The sequence below is a fragment of the Lynx canadensis genome, chromosome B1, assembly GCF_007474595.2.
Source record: "Lynx canadensis isolate LIC74 chromosome B1, mLynCan4.pri.v2, whole genome shotgun sequence".
Taxonomy (NCBI): domain Eukaryota; kingdom Metazoa; phylum Chordata; class Mammalia; order Carnivora; family Felidae; genus Lynx; species Lynx canadensis.
Window position 1 is genome coordinate 132443409 of NC_044306.2, and position 20688 is coordinate 132464096.

Consider the following 20688-nt stretch of genomic DNA (forward strand, 5'->3'; position numbering starts at 1 on the left):
ACATACATCTTTTCACACTTCATTAATTATTTTCTTTGGATGTACTTTTGAAAGTAGACTTGCCTAGTCAAAGAATATTCATATTATCAAATTTTTTCTTCATTGAAAGGTTGTACCAGTTCACGCTGTGAGCGGCAGTCTGTGGCTGTGGCTCCTTTCCCACACCTTCTCCAACACTGGTGTTATCATTTCTTAACACGTTTGCCAGTATAATAAATGAACGTTATTTCTTATACAAGTTTTGATTTTTGTATTTTGATTATTGTGAGGTTTAATGTATTTGTGAGCCTATTTTCCCAGTTTTACTTTTGTCAATTGCCTTTATGCTCTTTGTCAGTTTTTTTTACGCTGTTTTTGTTGTTGATTTGCGGGAGTTCCTTTTGATTATCACTATTAATCTATTGTTATACATAGAAAATATTTCTCATAGCTTGTAATTCACATAATTATAATTCCTATTACATGAATTCTTATAATTCACATTGTGTGAATTCCTATAATTCATGTTAGAACCTCATAATTCTTTTGCCACAGAGAAGTTTAGAGATATTTCAATTTGTGTTGTTTGGGTTTGATGTGACCCTTAAAAGGCCTTCGACCTCAAGGTTATGAGAATATTTACTAATACCCTCTCAATGTTTTTGAGGTTTTAAATTTTAATATTTAAACCTCGAATATATGTGGACATTGTTTTACAACAGATACGGTAAGGGAATCTAAAAGTCATTTAATATTCTCTTACATTTTTTCTTAGGATATATGCCATTTTTTAATATTTAGGTACTGAATTCTACTGAAATTTATTTTTGAGTAAGGTATGATTTAAGGATCTAGTTTTTCACTGAATAGTTAGCCTGTTAACCAAACAATATCTAGAGAATAATTCATACTTTGCCAAGTAATTCAAATGTCATTTTTATCATTATATCAAGTTCTTAAATATATTTTGGTTTTCTCTGGGTTATGTTTTGCTACCCTGATCAGTCTGCTTCTCTGGTGCTAGTATCATATACTATATTTTAATGACATGTGTGGTATTCCACTTAATTCTTCTTTTTCAGGATTGTCCTGGATAATTATGTGCATATTCCCTAAAGAACTTCAGCACATTTTTCTAGATTTAAAAATTCCCAGTGAGCTTTTAGATTTTACCAGGTATAGTTGAATATATTTAATGTTGAGTCATTTATTTATTAAAAGGATGTATCCCCTCATGTGGTCCAGTTTCTACTTATGTATTTTTTGTTTTATAAAACTGTAGAAGCTTGAAAAAAATATGTGCAGTTATAAGGAATACAGTGAAAAATCATCCACTAATCACAGTACTTAAATGTAATAACTTTAAATTTTTTATCTATTTTCTTCCAGCTTTCTTCCCATGTATATATACTTTATTTTTAAAAGGATTTTTTAAATGTTTTATTTATTTTTGAGAGAGAGAGAGAACGCACAAGCAGGAGAGGGGCAGAGAGAGAGGGAGACACAGAATCCAAAGCAGGCTCCAGGCTTTGAGCTGTCAGCACAGAGCCCAGCGTAGGGCTTGAACTCACGGACCACGAGATCATGACCTGAGCTGAAGTTAGACACTTAACTGACTGACCCACCTAGGTGCCCCAAGTTTATGTGATTTTTTAATTACTCATAGCTAGGACTTTTTATATAGAAAATGACAGACTTACATTTATTAAATTCTGTGTGTACAAAAAATATATCCTTCAGTCATCCATTTCTCATGGTGAATCCAAAAGCGTAGTTGGTAGTCTCATGTTTTTATGGTTAAAGAACTGAATTGTATGAAATATCAGCTTTTAGGATTATTGAGCTAAGATGAAACTGGGTATTGATTTTGATCCATTACAAATGAAACCTGGAAGTAAGCAAGAGAATAATCAATTGCTTTTTAAGGACAGTAAAAAACAGACTGGGCAGAAAGATTTCTACATAATCATTGTTCTTTGGATTTGTCATCAGATGGATAGAAGTATTGACCATATAAAACTGCTATTTTTCTACTTCAAAATGACCAAATACAGAAACTTATATAATTCAGTCTAATAGTAAGCTCAAGTCTATTACTAAACTATTACTATCAGCTAAGAACATGAATTTGAATAATAAGAAATTGAATATGCATACTGAAAACAATACTACAAATTTTCCATCAGATGGCCATTTTTTTCAGAAATCATGATGTTTTATAACTTTATATAAGCCATACATACTGTTCCTCCTGATATTATGTGTGAAGAGTAAACTTTATTATTTTAATGATAATGATACTTCAAACCTTGGTTTTCTCAAACAAAAATAATCAAAGGATGCTTCTTGATCTTGGTCTCACTTAAGAGATGACAGTAGGTCTGTAAGTGGTTGTCCAGCATACTGATTGCTTGTTTGTTATATATGAAACAAGCAACCAATAATATTAAAAATTATGCAGTGTAATTTGTATGTTTTCTTATATGAAATAATTTCTTATATTACAAGGAGCACTGATGTTTTTTCCTAGTAATCTTAGATTAGTGCATTATAGATTAGTGCTGATACGAGAAAATATGAAATAGATGGTTTGCCAGTCTTTTACAACACCACTGTGATGCAATGTTTTTAAAATGTGTGAACTCTTCTCTGGAATATACCTCTCTAGAGAAATAACCAGGCTTAGTGGTTGAACATTGCTGATTTGGTCCAGAGTCAAAGATTTCTTATCCTTTTTAAAAATAATCTCTGGAGCTCTTCAATGTCTGTGGGAATGCAGTGATTAAGCAATAACATCTGTCTGGCAGTTAATGATCATCTGGAGAACTATATGGCCCTACGTAAATTCAAGGTCCTTTAAGTCAGTTGGTTATTTATTAAAGAGAAATGTCCAGCCTGAAGACATCAACACTACTCTGCTAAATACTACTTTAAAAAATAAAATTGCATGTTTCTTTTCAAACAGACTTTCAAAGGACTTCTACATTCATGATCTTGTTTATTTCTTATATCAATCTTAAGAGAGCAAGCCAGATGATTTCATTTTATAAAGGCTGACATGGGACTCCATGGGGTGGCTGGTACGTGGGTGGGTATCAATGATTGGCCACAAGTTATATCACTAGTAAGCAGGAAGACTAAGAATAGGGTGCCTTCTGACTCCTGATCTGCTATGTTTTCTACTAGATCACATATTTTCTCAAGATAATACTATAGATGCTGCTTATTGCACCATACTTTGTCTCACTAGTCATGGGTTATTTGTGAGATTAATAACGTTTATTGTAGCACTTGACTTGATATGGCCCATGTATGTATAGTCAGTTGTTAAAAACAAGCTTGAAAAAGTGAAAGAATTTAAAACAAATTCTCTTTTCTTTGGGAGAAAAAAGCAAATGCAGGTTCTGATCATTCTGCTTTTCTCATTTTATTTATTTTTTTTAAGTTTATTTATTTATTTTGAGAGGGTGAGTGTAATCAGGGGAGAAGCAGAGAGAAAGGAGACAGAGAATCCCAAGCACGCTCTGTGCTGTCAGTGCAGAGCCCAACATGGGGCTCCATCTCACAAACTGAGATCATTACCTGATCCAAAATCAAGAGTTGGATATTTGACCAATGGACAAATTGACCCAGGACCCCAGATTTTCTCATTTTAAATGTCTCTAAAAGAAAAAGTGAACACAAAATCATTTTAATAATGGAGTGTGGTTGCTGTCTGTAAGCCTTCAAAATTAAAACTAGTGCCATATGTCTTGTTAAAGCGTAATCTTGAAAATAGCAGTGACCTTTTCAACTCCTTGAATCATCATCCAGTGATGGCAAGTGGCAAATTTAGGCATACACACAAAAATACGTAAATACATAAAAATATAAGTGTGTGTGTGTGTGTGTGTGTGTATATATATATATATATACACACACACACACACATACACATGTATATAGAGGGTAGGGGAGAGGGAGAGAAAGGGAGGGGGAGGGAGGGAGGAGGAAGGAGAGGAAGAGACATTCTTCTTAGCTGTTGACAAAATCCAGTGGCAAATTTATATTCTCTACATTGTATTTGGGAGTGTGTATGCATACTTATATCATAGTCTCCAGAAATTATTACCTAATACCTCAGATCTGCCTGCTACATATATATACAGTTGTCTTTTATTTTCTCCTATGAGGTTTACTATAGAGCCTTAGTCTTGGAGGAACAGATTCTACTCCCTTCTATGTTATTAACTAGCTTTATGACTTTAAGCAAGTCAATTTTTCTAGCTCTCTGTTTGCTACCAGATACGTGATTTTCTTTTTCAGCAGTAAGATTTTGTTACGTGATTTTGGTTGTCTATAATTGTTATTTACTAATTTGCCAAATATTTTTTAAGGCATATACTATGTGTCAGAAGGCAGTGTATCAAATGTTGGCCGAACATCATGGTTCATGCCCTCAGGGACCTCATACGATATGGGGGGAAAGAGGAGATTCCTTAAATAATTACTGAATTACAGTTGTGATCTGTGTTGCAATGGAAAGATGGAGATTCTGATCATGTGAATACATGAGTGTGTATGCCAGAGAAGTGGCTTGTGCTTCATTCAAGCTTGGCTGACTTAGATGTCTCCTTTTTAATGCACTTGACACCCCCGGCCAGATCTCTTCAACCTCCTCTTAGGCTGGTTTTGGTAACTTCTGGTTTTCCTTTTTACTTTCACCCACTTCAGTCCCAATCCATGCTGTTACTAGAAAAATCAGATCATACCCTTCTCTTGTTTCCAAGACCTCCATTCAAGGGTATTTCTTTTCTCTACTGTGGCATTCAAAGCCTTTAATGATTTGGTTCATAATTTCTTATGTAGCCTCACCTCATCTCTATTACTTCCCAAGAGTTCTCCATCCGGGATTTGGAGATAAGCAACTGTGATTATGTTAGAGGAGAATCTGGAGTCTGAGCTAGAGTTTGGAAGCCATTCTAATTTATTTCTTGAAAACAAAATGGACAAACCCTCCAAGAACAGGGACATCCTGGAGAATGTGCATAGTTAGGGGATTGGAAAAGACAGTTGGAGAGATCATAGGAATGATCTCTAGTGTAGCAGCACCAAAGCCAAAGAAAATAGAATTTCAAATAAAGGGTGAACTGTACAGAGAGAGAGAGATCAAGGAGAAATAGAACTGAGGAACATATCCTGGATTTGTAGATGTAGAGGTCATTCAAACTGATAATTGCAGACACATAATGACACTTTATACGGCTTCCAAAAGAACAATCTTCTGAAGAACACTCACTGAGAAAATATTATAAGAAGCATAATGTTACATGGGGAAAAAAAATGGGCTCTTCCTCTGGAATCAGAATAGAAGACTGTTTCTGGAATTAGTACTCTTTTAAGATATATTAATATAAATTGTGGCTGGCTTGATTTTTAAACTTAAAGTTCTCAACTTTTTACCATTTCAGTCTTTGTTAAATATGTCATGCTGCCTCTAAGTTTTCCATGAGAGAGCAAAAGGGGGAAATATGAAGGTAGGTTTGTTTTCTGGTCTAGATTACTAAAGCAGAATGTGAATGAATGATGACCTAATTTTTCATGGGTTCTATGGAACCTGATTGAATAACATGTTACCTATGTGTATACATAGTTGATTGGAATATTTTTGTGTTAGATTGGGCTCAGGTAGAAGGTTAAATCACTTTGGATTTTAAAGATTTAACTGTTAGCAGTTAGAAATAACAGAGAACCCCAGTCATGATTAAAGATTAATAGAATATTTAAAGACAAATTGGTCACATGGTATCTTGTTCTCCTTAATGTTACTAATAAGCAAAGTTTATTTCTCCTAGTGAGCCTAGAGAATTACTTTGTTGGATTGTGGGAACAATTTTGTGATGAATGAAGATGTAATAAAACTTACAGTTCAGGCTTTATATAATTTTATAAAGCAAGACAATATGGCCAGACTGTGTTGGTTTAAACTTTGCTCCATTGCTTTCTTTTTAAATTTTTTTTAATTTTTTTTAATGTTTATTTATTTTTGAGACAGAGACAGAACATGAACCAGGGGAGGGTCAGAGAGAGAGGGAGACACAGAATCCAAAACAGGCTCTAGGCTCTGAGCTGTCAGCACAGAGCCCGACGCAGGGCTCGAACTCACAGACCGCGAGATCATGACCTGAGCTGAAGTCAAACACTTACCAACTGAGCCACCCAGGTGCCCCATGCTCCACTGCTTTCTAAGAATGCGACTTGGGGCAAGTTATTTAAACCTTTCGTTTCTTTATCTATAAAATAGGGGTAAACGGGGCGCCTGGGTGGCGCAGTCGGTTAAGCGTCCGACTTCAGCCAGGTCATGATCTCCCGGTCCGTGAGTTCGAGCCCAGCATCAGGCTCTGGGCTGATGGCTCAGAGCCTGGAGCCTGTTTCCAATTCTGTGTCTCCCTCTCTCTCTGCCCCTCCCCCGTTCATGCTCTGTCTCTCTCTGTCCCAAAAATAAATAAACATTGAAAAAAAAAATTTAAAATAGGGGTAAAAATACTAGCTACCTTACATAGTGGTTGTTGACAAATTTGAACATAGCTGTGTGTAAGTGTATATATGACTATATATATTTACATAACATATATGAAACTTGGAATACTTCCTGGAACCTACTAATATTATTATTGTCCAATGTTTTTCTTAGAAAGCAAATTCTCTTTAGTTTGTAAATCTACCCATCATGGGGCCTCAGATCAGTGATAGTATTACAACGGCAAATTTGTCTTTAAAATAGGTTTTCCTAGTTTTTTTAGAAGAGAGAGAAGCCCAGGGACGTATATAAATTTAGGCACTATTGTTTCCTAAATGTAATTACAATATTTGTTTCTAATATAAAGTGTAATTTCTATGAGCATGGATTAATCTTTCTCGTGGAAATGCTTTTAAACATGTATGGGAAATACTCCTTTCATTTATTTCAGCGTATTGCTTTTCTAGACGTCTTGTGTTTCCATCTTGTCTTCCATCAAGACTCTCTCAGGTCTTGAATTCTTGGTTTTGGCAGCTCCACACCACATCATATCAAACATGTTCAAATGCACCCACGACCCATATTAATCATAATGTACTTTTAAATTGATTTCTATTGAGTTGTTACTAAAAACCTAATGCAGTATTTTAAATATTTAAGTATTTAGCAATTTTAATTTTGTAGTGTTTGGGGATTTTTTTGGTTTCTTGTTCGCCCTTTTGTTATATTTTGGAATCCTGGGATCTCAAACATTTTCATTGTCTCATAAAAACTCTTAAGCCCTGGGCTCTCTAGCTAATGGATGAAATGGTCCTGTTCCAAACATAATTATCTTAAAGAAACCAAGGTGACTCAGAGAAATAGTTTATCTTCAGGTGTGCCCTGGATTCACCCCTTCCTTATTCTGTGTGCTCAATCAGGTACACATCCTAGTTCTCTACGTAGAAACAGGTTTGCCTTATTGAAAGAAAAGTGCTTGCCTTACTGGAGAGTTCATGCTTACCCTGAGAAATGGCAAAGTTGGATTAAGTTAGATCAGTGCGCTAAAAGTCTAGGATGTATGAAGCCTGGCATACAACTTTCAGCTTGGGTTTTGTTTACCTATACCATACTGGATGAAGAGAAAATGGGGCAGTCTGGGAATTTAAAGACTGGCATATTTTAAGCTTAATTAACGTTAAAGTAGAGCAACATGGAGTTACTAGTTTTACAACTTAGCAGCTTTTCTTTTTTGAAAATGACTTCAAAGATGAGCAAAATACTAGTCAATCTCTTAGCCATTCTCCTTGTTAGTCAGTTATGCTATCATTTCCACTCTTTCAAAAACATAAACTTGTATATAAACTAAAAGATCATGCTGGAAAACTGGCATTTTTATTCATGGAGAAAAAATGAAATGGGATACCTAACTAGCATCATGTCCAAAGGTGGACTCTGGGTAGATTAAAGGTCTAACTGCAAAAGGAAAAATTATACAATGAATAGAAATAAAGGAGAATATGGTTGTGATAGGGGAGAGGAAAAGCTCTTAAATAAAATCCCAAAGCACAAAACATATGGAGAAAACAAAAAAAGATGAATTTTATTATATCAGAATTAAAGATTTTTTGTTAGTGAAAGACGACAAATGACAGGCTCAGAGAAGATATTTGCAATGTTTAAAACTACCAAAGAATTTCTACTGAGAATATACAAAAAAAAAAAAAAAAAAAAACCTTCTCAATTGTACAGAAAACAAAAGATAATGGATAGATAGCTTATAGAAGAGTAGTAAGTATATGAAGAGATGTTAAAATTCATAAGTAACCAGAGGATTTTTTTTAAGAGCCGTCATTTCTCATCCTTAGGACTAAGAAAATTAGAAAAAAAAGTATAATGCCGAGCATTGGTAGTGATGTAGGAATATTAAAAACAAAACAAAGCATAAACCTACACATAAAATGGGCTGGCTGGATGGATGGATAGATAGATATACATGGGCTTTTAGTTTCTTAACGTTCTTTTTCTTAATTAAGCATATTATATGGCTTCAGTCATCAAAAGTTGATTAAAAATATACTATCAAAGGCCCCTCAAAGTTGGAAGCAATGGAGTAAGTTTAACAAATGAAGATGGCTATTAAGAGCATTGTATTCAAGTACTTGCATTATTGCTGCATGGCTAATTATTTTAGGGAATTCACTATATCTCTTCAACTCTCCTCAGATACAAAAGGGGAGGTTGGAATATATTATTTCAAAAGCTGTCTTACAGCTCTAAAATTCTAGTAATTGTAGCAAACTTTTTTTTTAAGTTTGTGTGTGTGTGGGTGGGGGGGGGTCTGGTGCTGCTTTACTTTGTTAATCCTCATTCAGTCAGCAAGTATTTGAGGGCCTGCTCTGTGACAAGCACTGTTTTATGACTGAGGATGGGATGATACAATAGCACAGGCTTTGGTGACCACTTTTCATTAGGAAGTCAGAGATGGCCTTTCTGTAGAGGTGACATTTATGTTTAGATATGAAGCATAAGAAGTCAGCCAAGCAAGGAACAGGAGTATGAGAATTTCAGGTTAGAAAATACTTGAGAATATAGTCTCTGGTGCCACGCTGACTGGATTCACTTCCAACCTCTGCCTTTTACTAACTATATACTCTAGGGGTAGTTTCCTTAATCTTTCGGAGACTCCTTTTCCTCCATAAAGGGACATATTATTAGCATTTACGTTAAAGATAAGAAGATAAGTGGGTTAAGACAGGTACAGTGCTTATATATAGTAAGCACTCAGTGAATGTTACCTTTTGTTATTTTTCCCCCCAGGTAGAGGAAACACTTAGCACAAAGGCTGAAAGATGAGGCTAAGCTTGAGGCTTAGATAAGCCTCAGGCCTTATCTGAGGCTAAGATAAGACCTAGGCTCTGTTTCTGGAACATAGTAGGAATTGACAATGTAAAAGAAGGCCGGGGTAGATGTGTACAGCTTCCTCAGCTAGAGTGAAGAGCTTAGACTTAGCTCTCCGTAGAGGGAGAAGCAGTTGGAAGGTTTTAAGCAGGGGAGTGACATTGCCTGACTCACCTTTTTTAAAGATCACAATTGGCTGCAGTGGGAGATGTGTAGAAGGCAGCGGACTGGCTTTTGGGATGGTCCTGGTGAAGGGGGATGACAGTGTGGCTGAATGTGATGAGGTGGAGGTGGAATCCTGAGCAGATTTGGAAGGGTTTTAAGCTCTAGAAATTATGTGGAAGAGGCACCTGAGGGAGAGTGAAATGAGATAGAAAAGAAGATCCAGGCCCCAAATCTCTATCCAGATTGGCCTGTCTCTCTTGTTCCACTGTGTGCTTGGTGGTCATTTTTACTTGTCCCCTTTACCTTCCCTCACAACTTCTGATAAACTTTCCTACTTCTTCTGTTCAGGCAGAATTGGCATCCTCCTCTCTCTCATTGATCCTCCTGATAAACATCAGTGCCTGGTTCTGCTACTATTTCCTTATAATGTCTTTCAGATCCTGAATCTTAAGTTTTTCCTACTATCACCCTATTCTACATTCTCATCCTCTTCTCTGAATTATTACAGTAATTTACCAATTGAAGTCTCTGCCTTAAGAATCTCCCTCTGGCGGTGGGGGGGGGGCGGGGGGGCGGGGGGGGGCAGTTCTCCTGGGTGGCTCAGTCATTTAAGCATCCAACTCATGATTTTGTCTCAGGTCAGGATCTCATGGTTTGTGTGATTAAGCCATGGGTCCAGGCTCTGCGCTGACATTGTAGAGCCTGGTTGGGATTCATTCATTCATTCATTCATTCATTCATTCATTCATTTTCTCTCTCTCTCTCTCTCTCTCTCTCTCTCTTTCAAAAAAAAAAAAAAACCTCTCTCTTTGGTTCAGATTAATATGTGAAATAGTACTTTGCATTTGTGTAGCATGTTCCGATTTTAAAAGTGCTTTCATATCTGCTATTTAATTTGATTCTCATTAAAACACACACACACACACACACACACACACACACACACACACACAACTCTCTTGAAAAGGAAACCGGCAGTAAAGGACTATGGCATGCCCAGCTCCTATAATCATTGATTGAGCATGGGTCTGGCCCAGGACCTTTGATTTCATATCCTTCCATTGTAATGCAACCATTTCTATCTTTTCCAACACCAATATTAATCCACCTAAAATGCAGTCTTTGCCCTGTCACTTCTCTACCTAAAGCCTGGTATTACTTAGGAAAAACATTCAACTCTGGCAGGTGAGGCTCTCCCCAGACAGGCTTGGCTTCCACCCAACTCTTTGTCCCTCTGCTCCTACCTTGAATCCTTGGCTCAATGTCCCATTACGTTCCTACTTATGCATTCTTCACAACTTTCTTCCAATCAGATGCCTTTATTTTTCCACTCCTAACTTGTTCCAGAACCTTCCTACGAGTCTACCCACTAGGCAGATTGTTTCCCAGCATTCTCCAGGTGGTCTCTCCCAGCCCCTCCCACCTGTGAGTTTTCTATCCTGTTTGCGACTACAATCTAGGGCCTGGAATTAAGGCCTGGGTAGACTCCCATCTTTGCCACTTAAAAACTGTGCCATCTGTATAAGTCATTTAAATTTTCTGATCTATAATTTCCTGTATTTAACATAGAAATTATGAAAATTACTAGAGACTGGTCTTAAGGATAAAATCTAATGAGCTAATGTAGAAATGATGTATGTTTAAGTATTATTTCTGTCATTGTTAATTTCAACATTAAGTTTTATGACCTCCTTGGAACATCTTTTATACTGATGACATTATTATTTAATTTTCTCACAAATATTTTATAACCCTTAGTTAAAATGTATGTTCCTTTGATGGAAGAGACTGCTTGTACTTTGTGATGTGACCCAGAAGTCTCTAACAGTGTTACAGGGATTGCTCTTGGTTAAATAAGTAATAGTTTGAGAATACAGAGGGAAAATACATGCCGCTTGATTCTTTGGGGGAAAAAAAGGCAATTATTTAGGTCTTCCATCCCGGATTTAAATACTTATTAGGCTAGATAAGGTGAGAAGGGCAGGAATATGAAGTAAGAAATGGGAGAGGGGACAGTGAAGGGTGAGAAAGGGGGTGACAGGGTAAAACCCTCCAAAACACTTTTGAAAATTAAGTTAACAATTCCCTTGCCATTAAGAAAGAACAGTGTAGAGGCTCCTGTGTGACTAAGTTGGTTAAGCGTCCAACTTTGGCACAGGTCATGATCTCACGGTTTGGGGTTTTGATCTCCGTACCAGGCTCTGTGCTGACAGCTCAGAGCCTGGAGCCTGCTTCAGATTCTGTGTCTCCTTCGCTTTCTCTCTGCCTCTCCCCTGCTCATACTCTGTCTCTCTTTTCTCAAAAAAAAGAAAAATAAATGTTAAAAAATTTTTTTAAAAATACATAAAAAAAGAACAGTGTATATCTGCTCATGCATGTGAGGCAGAAAAAAGATTGAGAGCAACTGCCAAGTGTTCTAAACTCTAAACAGAAAGTTTAATTGTGGACTCAGTATTGTATCCCTACTTCATCAAAGCTTGATTCTAGGTCAAGGCCAACAGAAAATTAGAAGGCTTTTAAAAAAAAGCAATTTACCTTGCCACTGATCCTCATATTATTATACTTGCTATGTTGGGAAACTATGATTGTCTGGCCCACACCCCCCTTAATTGTTCAGAACATAAGTACAAAGTTGACACTTTAGAAAGGTGTGTTCTGTATGTGCATTATATCAGAAATAATGTAAATAGTTCTTATTACTTGTCTGTCTTGGCCATTGGACCCAGACAGCCTCCCACCTTGAGTCAACAAACCTTTAGTCAATGAACATTGGCATTATGGTGGGTCCTTTGTGGAAAGGAGAAAACAGGAAAAGTAAGTAGCAGTGGAAAGTAATTGTGGAGGAAAGTAATTGGAGAGGAAACACACTCAAGCCACTGTGGCTTCTGTCACTCAGCTAGTCCCCTCCGTGTGGCAGCACTAGGCACTGTTGAGGGACATAATAGCTAGAAAAACAACATACATAAAATTCCTGCTAAGAGCTGGGTATTAACTGAGTTACAGTCTCCAAAAGAACTTCCTTTGCCTTCTCCCATTACCCACCCCTGCCCACAGTGGGAGCCTCTGTTGATCAAAGTTTGGGTTTTTCCCCCTAAAATTGTGATGGTACAATGCTTGTCCCACTGACTTCCTTACCACCATTCTTTGTTATGTTGTAAGTTGGATGGAAATGTCTCTCATTACTGTGTCTAATGCTCTAGAAAAAAGGATGTAACCCTCAAGAATCTAATGTTTATTTTAGAAAAAGCAATTACCTAGAATTAACCTGTACTATACTAATAATCTATGTAATTAGAATTTAATAGGTAAGAATCCAGTTTGGAAACCACATTAGTAATCAAAAGGCACACAAAAGGTCTTCAAAGTGTTTCTCAAAAATTAAAAGTAGAGGGGCACCTGGTTGGCTCAGTTGGTTAAGCATCTCACTTCGGCTCAGGTCATGATCTCACAGTTCATGGGTTCGAGCCTCATGTCAGGCTCTGTGCTGACAGCCTGGAGCCTGCTTCAGATTCTGTGTCTCCCTCTGTCTCTCTGCCCCTTCCCTGCTCCAGCTCTAAGTCTCTCTCTCTCTCTCAAAAATAAGCAAATGTTAAAAATAATAATAATAAAAGTAGAACTAATATATGATCCAGCAATCACAGTTCTGGATATTGATCCAAAAGAATTGAAAGCCAGAGTCTCAAAAAGATATTTCCACACTCATTTTCGTAACATTATCCTCAATAGGCAAGAGGTAGCAACAATCCATGTGTCCATCTATGGATGAATGGATAAACCAAATGTAGTATACACATACGAGAGAATGTTATTCAGCCTTAAAAAAGAAAGAAATTCATGGACGCCTGGGTGGCTCAGTTGGTTAAGCATCCTACTCTTGATTTCGGCTCAGATCATGATCTCATGGTTCCTGAGATCAAGCCCCATGTCCCTCTCGCCCTGCCCCTCCCCCACTTGGGAGCCCGTCCTTTCTCAATTAAAAAAAAAAAAAAAACTTTATAAACAAAATAGGGAATCCTGTCACAAGATACAGTATGAGTGAACCTGGAGGACATTATGCTAAGTGAAATAAGCTAGTCACAAAAAGATAAATACTTTATGATTCTACTTAAATGATGTATCTATTCATCATAGATGAATACTAGAAGTAAGTATTCATACTTACTAAATGTTTAAGTAAACTAAAAGTAACTAAAAGTTAGAAACTAAAAGTAAGGTGGTGATTGACAGGGATTGGGTAGTGAGGAAAAAGGAGATCTCTTTAATGGCTAAAGAATTCAAGTTTTTTACGATGAAAACGTTCTGGAGAGCTGCTTCACAACAATGTGAATATACCTCACGCCACTGAAGAATGCATGGTGTTTGCACTCCTGTATACTACTGAACGTAAGATAGTTTTGCCTGTGTTCAGCTTCCTTTTTGGTGTTTTAGGTAGCTACAAAATTTGAACATTTTTCCTTCCTTTATAATGTTCTGAAAAGATTACAATTTACTTTATGTTGTGCCTCAATATCTCACCTTTATATTGTAGAAGGGATATTTTGTTTGAAAGAGAAATTTACCGTATATTTTTGATGGAGGAACATTCTTAGGTTAGAAGCTCTCTATGCACAAGGAGCAAACTAAGTCTCCTTTGGATCACCTTGTAATTCGTGAATAATCCATAGATGTCCATGTTTTTTATGTTTCTCCCTGTGTGGAAGGCGCTGTTTCTTCCACTAAAGGTGAGAGTACTCATCACACACAAGAAGAGACATGTCAGAACTGCTCAAATTGTAGCATTTATTATGTATGGCTAAGTCTAAAGTATGCTTAGTATTGCCAGTTCAATTTTATTCATTTTATTCAATTTTAAAAGAAGATTAAAGATGTAAACTATGATTATGTGACTGTTTTCCCATTATGTCAGAAGAGGCAGTAAGAAAACATATACCAACAAGCAAATACATCTTTGTGGATGTTCCTTAAAATATTTTGTTGAAAGAACAGAATGTGAGTTTCCTGATTGACCATGCCTTCTAGTTGGTGCTCTCTATAAAAGACGTAACAGAGCAAATGTAGTTGAATTAACTATGTTACCCAGTCTTTAAGTCTTCTATCAAATACTACCCCCTGGAAACCTTCCCTAATAATAATACTTTTAATACCTAAACAGAAAACCCCCCACCCCCAAAAAATACACAATTCTTAACTCTTGTGACCTATCTTATACTAGTTTGTACCTTTGTTATGGAAATAGTCTATTATGATATTTTTATAATTTTCTTACCTTCCCCACCACTATGGAAACTTCTTTTTTTTTTTTTTTAACATTTATTTATTTTTGAGAGAGCAAGAGTAGGAGAGGGGTGGAGAGAGAGAGAAAGACAGAACAGAGCCTGACGCGGGGCTCAAACACACAAACTGTGAGATCATGACCTGAGCCGAAGTCAGACACTTAACTGACTGAGCCACCCAGGCACCCCTATAGAAGTTTCTTTACAGCAGGGGCTATCCTTTAAAGAAGCTTGGTATTGTCTGAAATACTTCCCACCAGCAAAGCAAGCACTAAGTGTTTAGTAAATATTGGTTGGATCAAAATGAGTCCAGTGTTTACATATTCATTAAATTAACCGTTATGGTTGTTCTCAGGCATATGAATGGTATGCAAATCCACCTTATCACTGTACTCTGTTGCCTAACCTAGGTAGGCAGATTGCAGTTCCTTTAATTTCTTGTTGACTGTTCAGGAAGCTTTTGTTTGTATTGAATAGAAGTCAAGCGCATTGAGTTTTTTGGCACATGGGAAGTTGTTTACAGCTTCTCTTTTTCATTCGTGCTATTGTTTAATGAGACCTGCCTGAGGAGTGTACCATACACCACAGTTTACACGAAGTATTCATTTATTCATGGGCTCGCCCATCAGATGACTCATTTATTGCTGGTGCCTTTTAAAGAAATGTGGATGGGAATGCAAGCTGGTGCAGCCACTCTGGAAAACAGTATGGAGGTTCCTCACAAAACTAAAAATAGAACTACCCTACGACCCAGCAATTGCACTACTAGGTATTTATCCAAGGGATACAGGTGTGCTGTTCCGAAGGGCCACATGCATCCCAATGTTTATAGCAGCACTATCAACAATAGCCAAAGTATGGAAACATCCCGAATGTCCATCGATGGATGGATGAAGAAAATGTGTGTGTGTGTGTGTATGTATGTATGTGTATATATGCATATATATATATATATATATGCATATATATGTATGTATGTGTATATATATAAAATGGAGTATTACTCAGCAATCAAAAAGAATGAAATCTTGCCATTTGCAACTACATGGATGGAATTGGAAGGTATTATGCTAAGTGAAATTAGAGAAAGACAAAAATCATATGATTTCACTCATATGAGGACTTTAAGAGACAAAACAGATGAATATAAGGGAAGGGAAACAAAAATAATATAAAAACAGGGAGGGGAACAAAACAGAAGAGACTCATAAATATGGAGAACAAACTGAGGCTTATGGGAGGGGTCATGGGAGGGGGGATGGGCTAAATGGGTAAGGGACACTAAGGAATCTACTCCTGAAATCATTGTTGCACTACATGCTAACTAATTTGGATGTAAATTTAAAAAAATAAAAAATAAAACAAGTTAAAAAAATGTAGATCTGTGCAAGTTTGAAATACCCTAATGTCAGTCTAATAGGTTTCAAATAATACAAGTATTCTACCATATTATTTACAAGTTTTAGCACCAACTAGCAGACTACCTGATCACTCAAACATATAAACAAGGAACTATGAATCGTAATTAAAAAAAAAAAAACTTTTGAAAGGAGACTCTGATCTTATTATTCTAGAGAAATTTGCAACCATTATACAGAGGTACTCACCCATCAGCAATCCTTATTCAGTAGAGACCTGTTTGGTTGTTGTGGTTGTTGTTTTTTTAAGGTTAAACCTATGCAACAAAATTAGGGCATAAAATTAATTTTTAGTACTATCAGGGAACTGATTTTAATTTAGTTGATCTAAGAGTATAGTCACATACAGGAATGCCACTTACTACTCACAGTTTGAAGAGGCTTTCTTTTACATGTTTTTATTGACTTTTTCATCAAAACTATGTAAAATATAGTTTGATGTTTAATAATGCCTTTTTACTGATAGTTTTGCTAGAGGTCGCACTGAGGTGAAATTATCTCATTCTTACTAAAAAGGTTTCAAATGAAATTGTTAAGAGTATTAGTAATTTCTCTCTGGATGGCCAACCTTTTGCTGTAGAACAAGGGAGCATCTTATTAAAAGTAGGTGTTTGGTCTGGGTGAGGTAATGATACTGTTACCAGATTGTTTTGCTTCACAGAAGCACTACTCTCATTAATTTTTTTTTTCAACGTTTATTTATTTTTGGGACAGAGAGAGACAGAGCATGAACGGGGGAGGGGCAGAGAGAGAGGGAGACAGAATCGGAAACAGGCTCCAGGCTCCGAGCCATCAGCCCAGAGCCTGACGCGGGGCTCGAACTCACGGAGCGCGAAATCGTGACCTGGCTGAAGTCGGACGCTTAAGCGACTGCGCCACCCAGGCGCCCCTGATTTTTTTAAGTAACATTGTTAGTTTCAATAAAATGGCACTGCTTCTTGTAAGGAATTAAAATCATACCAAAAAATCATACCAGAGGAATTAAAATCATACCAAAAAAACCCAAAATTACCCACTGGCCCATTGCTATTCATGGTTTTCTGAAGATTCTTTTAGAAATATCTATACAGAAATTTAAATGCATTTTACAGAAAAGAAATCATACTTGCTGTTGTTACTGATGAAGTTTTGGGGTGATGGTGGGGGTTCTGGAGCCAATGACCAGGAAGGAATTTTTTTGAAGATGTCTTTGGTGCAAAAAGGTGATTGTAATAGAGCACGGGGACAGGACACAGGGCAGGAAGAGCTGCATAGGGTCATGACAGGTAACTTATTACATACCCTCAGGTTGGGAGGGGATCAGGGATAGAGTAAGTCTCTAAGGAATTTTGGAAGCAAGGTTTCCAGGACCTTGAGGGGCTAGCTGTTGCTGGGGAAACACCATTTATTACTGCTTAATGAAACCTCAGTCATGAGACCCTTCGGATGTATAAGTGGGGGGGAGGGGGGGCAGAGATTGCCAACATATAACTTGGGGCACTTGAGATAAAGGAAGTAGACTTACAGTATTCTCGAGGTTGGGATAATGTTAAGCTAAGAGAATTCTTAGCTCTCTTTTACCCCTAGCAAAGTGTCATTGAGGCAGCTGGGCTTCTAGAGGGAGGTCACTTTGCTGATTTCAAGGACCTGTCAGTGGGCTATAGGCAGTAAGGAAACTTATTTTTTTTTCTCAATATATGAAGTTTATTGTCAAATTGGTTTGCATACAACACCCAGTGCTCATCCCAAGGAAACTTACTTTTTAATTTGCCTTAGTTTCCCACATCGCCATGGCAAGCGCTTAAACCCCTTTCCCTTGTTCTTGGGTAGATGGGAGTGTCCGAGGAATATCACACACAGTCCATGAGGGGTGTGGGTGCTGTTAGCCTGTATTTTGTCCTCAGCTTCCCCCATGTTCCTTCATCAGTTACTATGCCATGAATATCTGTATCAGCAAACATTAATCTATATACACTGTTGTAATAATTTTAGCATTCCTTTGTTTTATAATTAGTACCTTCTTGAAGACTTAGCCTGTTTTCAATATTAGAATATTATCTACTCACATTTCAGTGGCCAGAAAGGTTGATGGTTACTCTGAATGAATGATGATGCACATCCCATAAACATTTCACTGACTTCTAGTTATATCATGAAATTAAAATCTACACAGTTTACTAGATGACTGCCTCATGATTGAGAGGGCGCGCCCACACACACAAATGGCAGCAACTCCTCGGCGATACACCGAGTACCCCTTTCCCTCCTCCCACCACCCTGGAGCCTCCCTGCCACAATCTACTTGGAACTCTTCTTCCCAGTGTTGTTCCCACCTCTTTTCTCTCTCCTCTGGAAAAGTATGCAAGTGCTTCATCCTTGCTCTTATCCTTTCATTTTCACAGGCAGTGGATTAGTTTGTTCTCTTGTAGAAAATCCTTTGTCATACAAATGCTTGTTCAGAACCTTCCTTCATCTCGTCCATTCTTTCTTCTTCTCTTCTGACTCTTACCCAGTTACCTCCTTTACCTGCCTCTTTTACTTTCTCTCTCCTCCTTTTCCCCTCTCTTTCCCTGACCTGTTCTTTTCTCCCTTCACTTCCCAAGGCTTGATGAAACATCCATGTATAAGAGAAGATTCCGTAAATTCTGAACTGGAATTGCACAGCATGAAGATAAAAAGCTGTGCTTAGAACCCTTCAAATGGAATGAATCCAAAATGTTTCCATTGAATGAGTCTTCAAGTCCCCTTACTTGAGATATATGCAATATTTGATATATTCTGTATTTATTCCCGCATTCCTGCCTGCCTCCTCCCCACACCACTAAGGCAAGTTCTACAAAGGCAGGAATATGTTCTGATGTATCCCTCTTCTTGGCAAATGTAGGTGGTATTTGTTAAGTGAATAAGTGAATTGTAGGTAAAACAAACTTTGCTTTCTTTTATTTTTCAAATAGATATTTTAAAGCTTTCATTGCACCTGTAGTTTCTGGGTTTTTTGTTTAGTTTTTTTTTTTTTTTTCATTTCAATGTAAGGTATTTCAAATTTTTATGGATTTTATTGGCTGCTCTAGGCTAACTTGGAATTAAATCACCATTTGATTATTGTGTTTACAGAGAGTATATTCTGAAGCTGATTTAACATGAACTTTGAAATACAAGCTGCAAGAGGAAGTCCTTCTTAAAGTGTTGAGGATTAGTGCAGCTGGATGTTTGTGCTTCTTAAGAAGGCAGTTTGTTGATGTCCATAAGGCATAATTTTGTTAGTTTCCTCATGAATTTTTATCTCACTGGCAATTCAGTTTTGTTACAGTTTGCACAAAACTTCTTTACAAATGTAAATCATTGCATAAGTATTCAACAATAATCCCGTTAATTTTTTCAAGAAGTGGTTTTGCAAAAGGCAATGCCTGCAGTGACAAAGAAATGCTACATTTGGGTTGTAATTTAAACAGGGTATTGGGAAAGTCACATGGGGGGGCGGAAATGCAGAAAACTATTTTTTAACTATGTTAAAAAATTAATGTTCTAATTATCATGATAAAGAAGTTATTGTTAAAAAGATGTTTTTTTAATGGAAAGCGTATTGGGGATACCTCTATACATTTCTTCCTACCTGCTGTCTCCATTCTTTTCCATCCCTGAGAGTGTCCAAGTACTCATCTTAATATTTAAACTGACGGTTGTTTGTTTTAAAGTTCATTCATTTTATTTTGAGAGAGACAGAGAGTGCAAGTGGGAGGGAGAGAGAGAGTCCCAAGCAGGCTCCATACTGTCAGCGCAGAGCCCAATGTGGGTCTCAGTCCCATGAACCATGAGAACACGATCTGAGCCAAAATCAAGAAAGGGATACTTAACCAACTGAGCCATCCAGGCTTTCCTGTATTTTTTCTTTTTTAATGCAGATGATATTGAGGGAGTAGAACCCAAGAGATTGTTCCTGATTATTTGGGCAGGCTGTTTTTTTTATCCCTGTTTTTCTTTCTATTGCTTTATAGTTGAACTTATAATTTTTTCTTATATCTTCAGTTATACTTCCACTCAGAATTAGAATATCAATGATTTGTTTTAAGTTTATTTATTTGGGGGATGGGGGAGGGGCGCAGAGAGAGAGAATCTCAAGCAGGCCCTGCACTGCCAGTGCAGAGCCTGATACGGGGCTCCAACCCACGACCTGCAAGACCATGACCAAAGCCAAAATCAAGAGTCAGATGCCCAACTGAGCCACCCAGGTGCCCCAGAATTAGCATAACAATTATTAGCTTGCCTGGGTGGCTCAGTGGGTTAAGGGGCTTAGGATGATTTCATGGTTTGTGCTTTCAAGACCCACGTCAGGCTTTGTGCTGACATTTCAGAGCCTGGAGCTGCTTCAGATTCTGTGTCTCCCTCTCTCTCTGCCACTCTCCTGCTCACGCACATGCTCTCTCACTCTCTTGCTCTCTCTCACTCTTTCTCGCTCTCTCTCGCTGTCTCTCTCTGTCAAAAATAAACATTAAAA

The 20688-nt window shown here is 37.3% G+C and overlaps 1 protein-coding gene across 2 annotated transcripts in view; it reads left to right on the forward strand.

Annotated features, from left to right (window-relative positions):
* The window catches only part of FAM13A (family with sequence similarity 13 member A), a 362178-nt gene that overhangs the window by 106096 nt on the left and 235394 nt on the right, over positions 1-20688 (forward strand). The gene's annotated exons all lie outside the window — the stretch shown is intronic.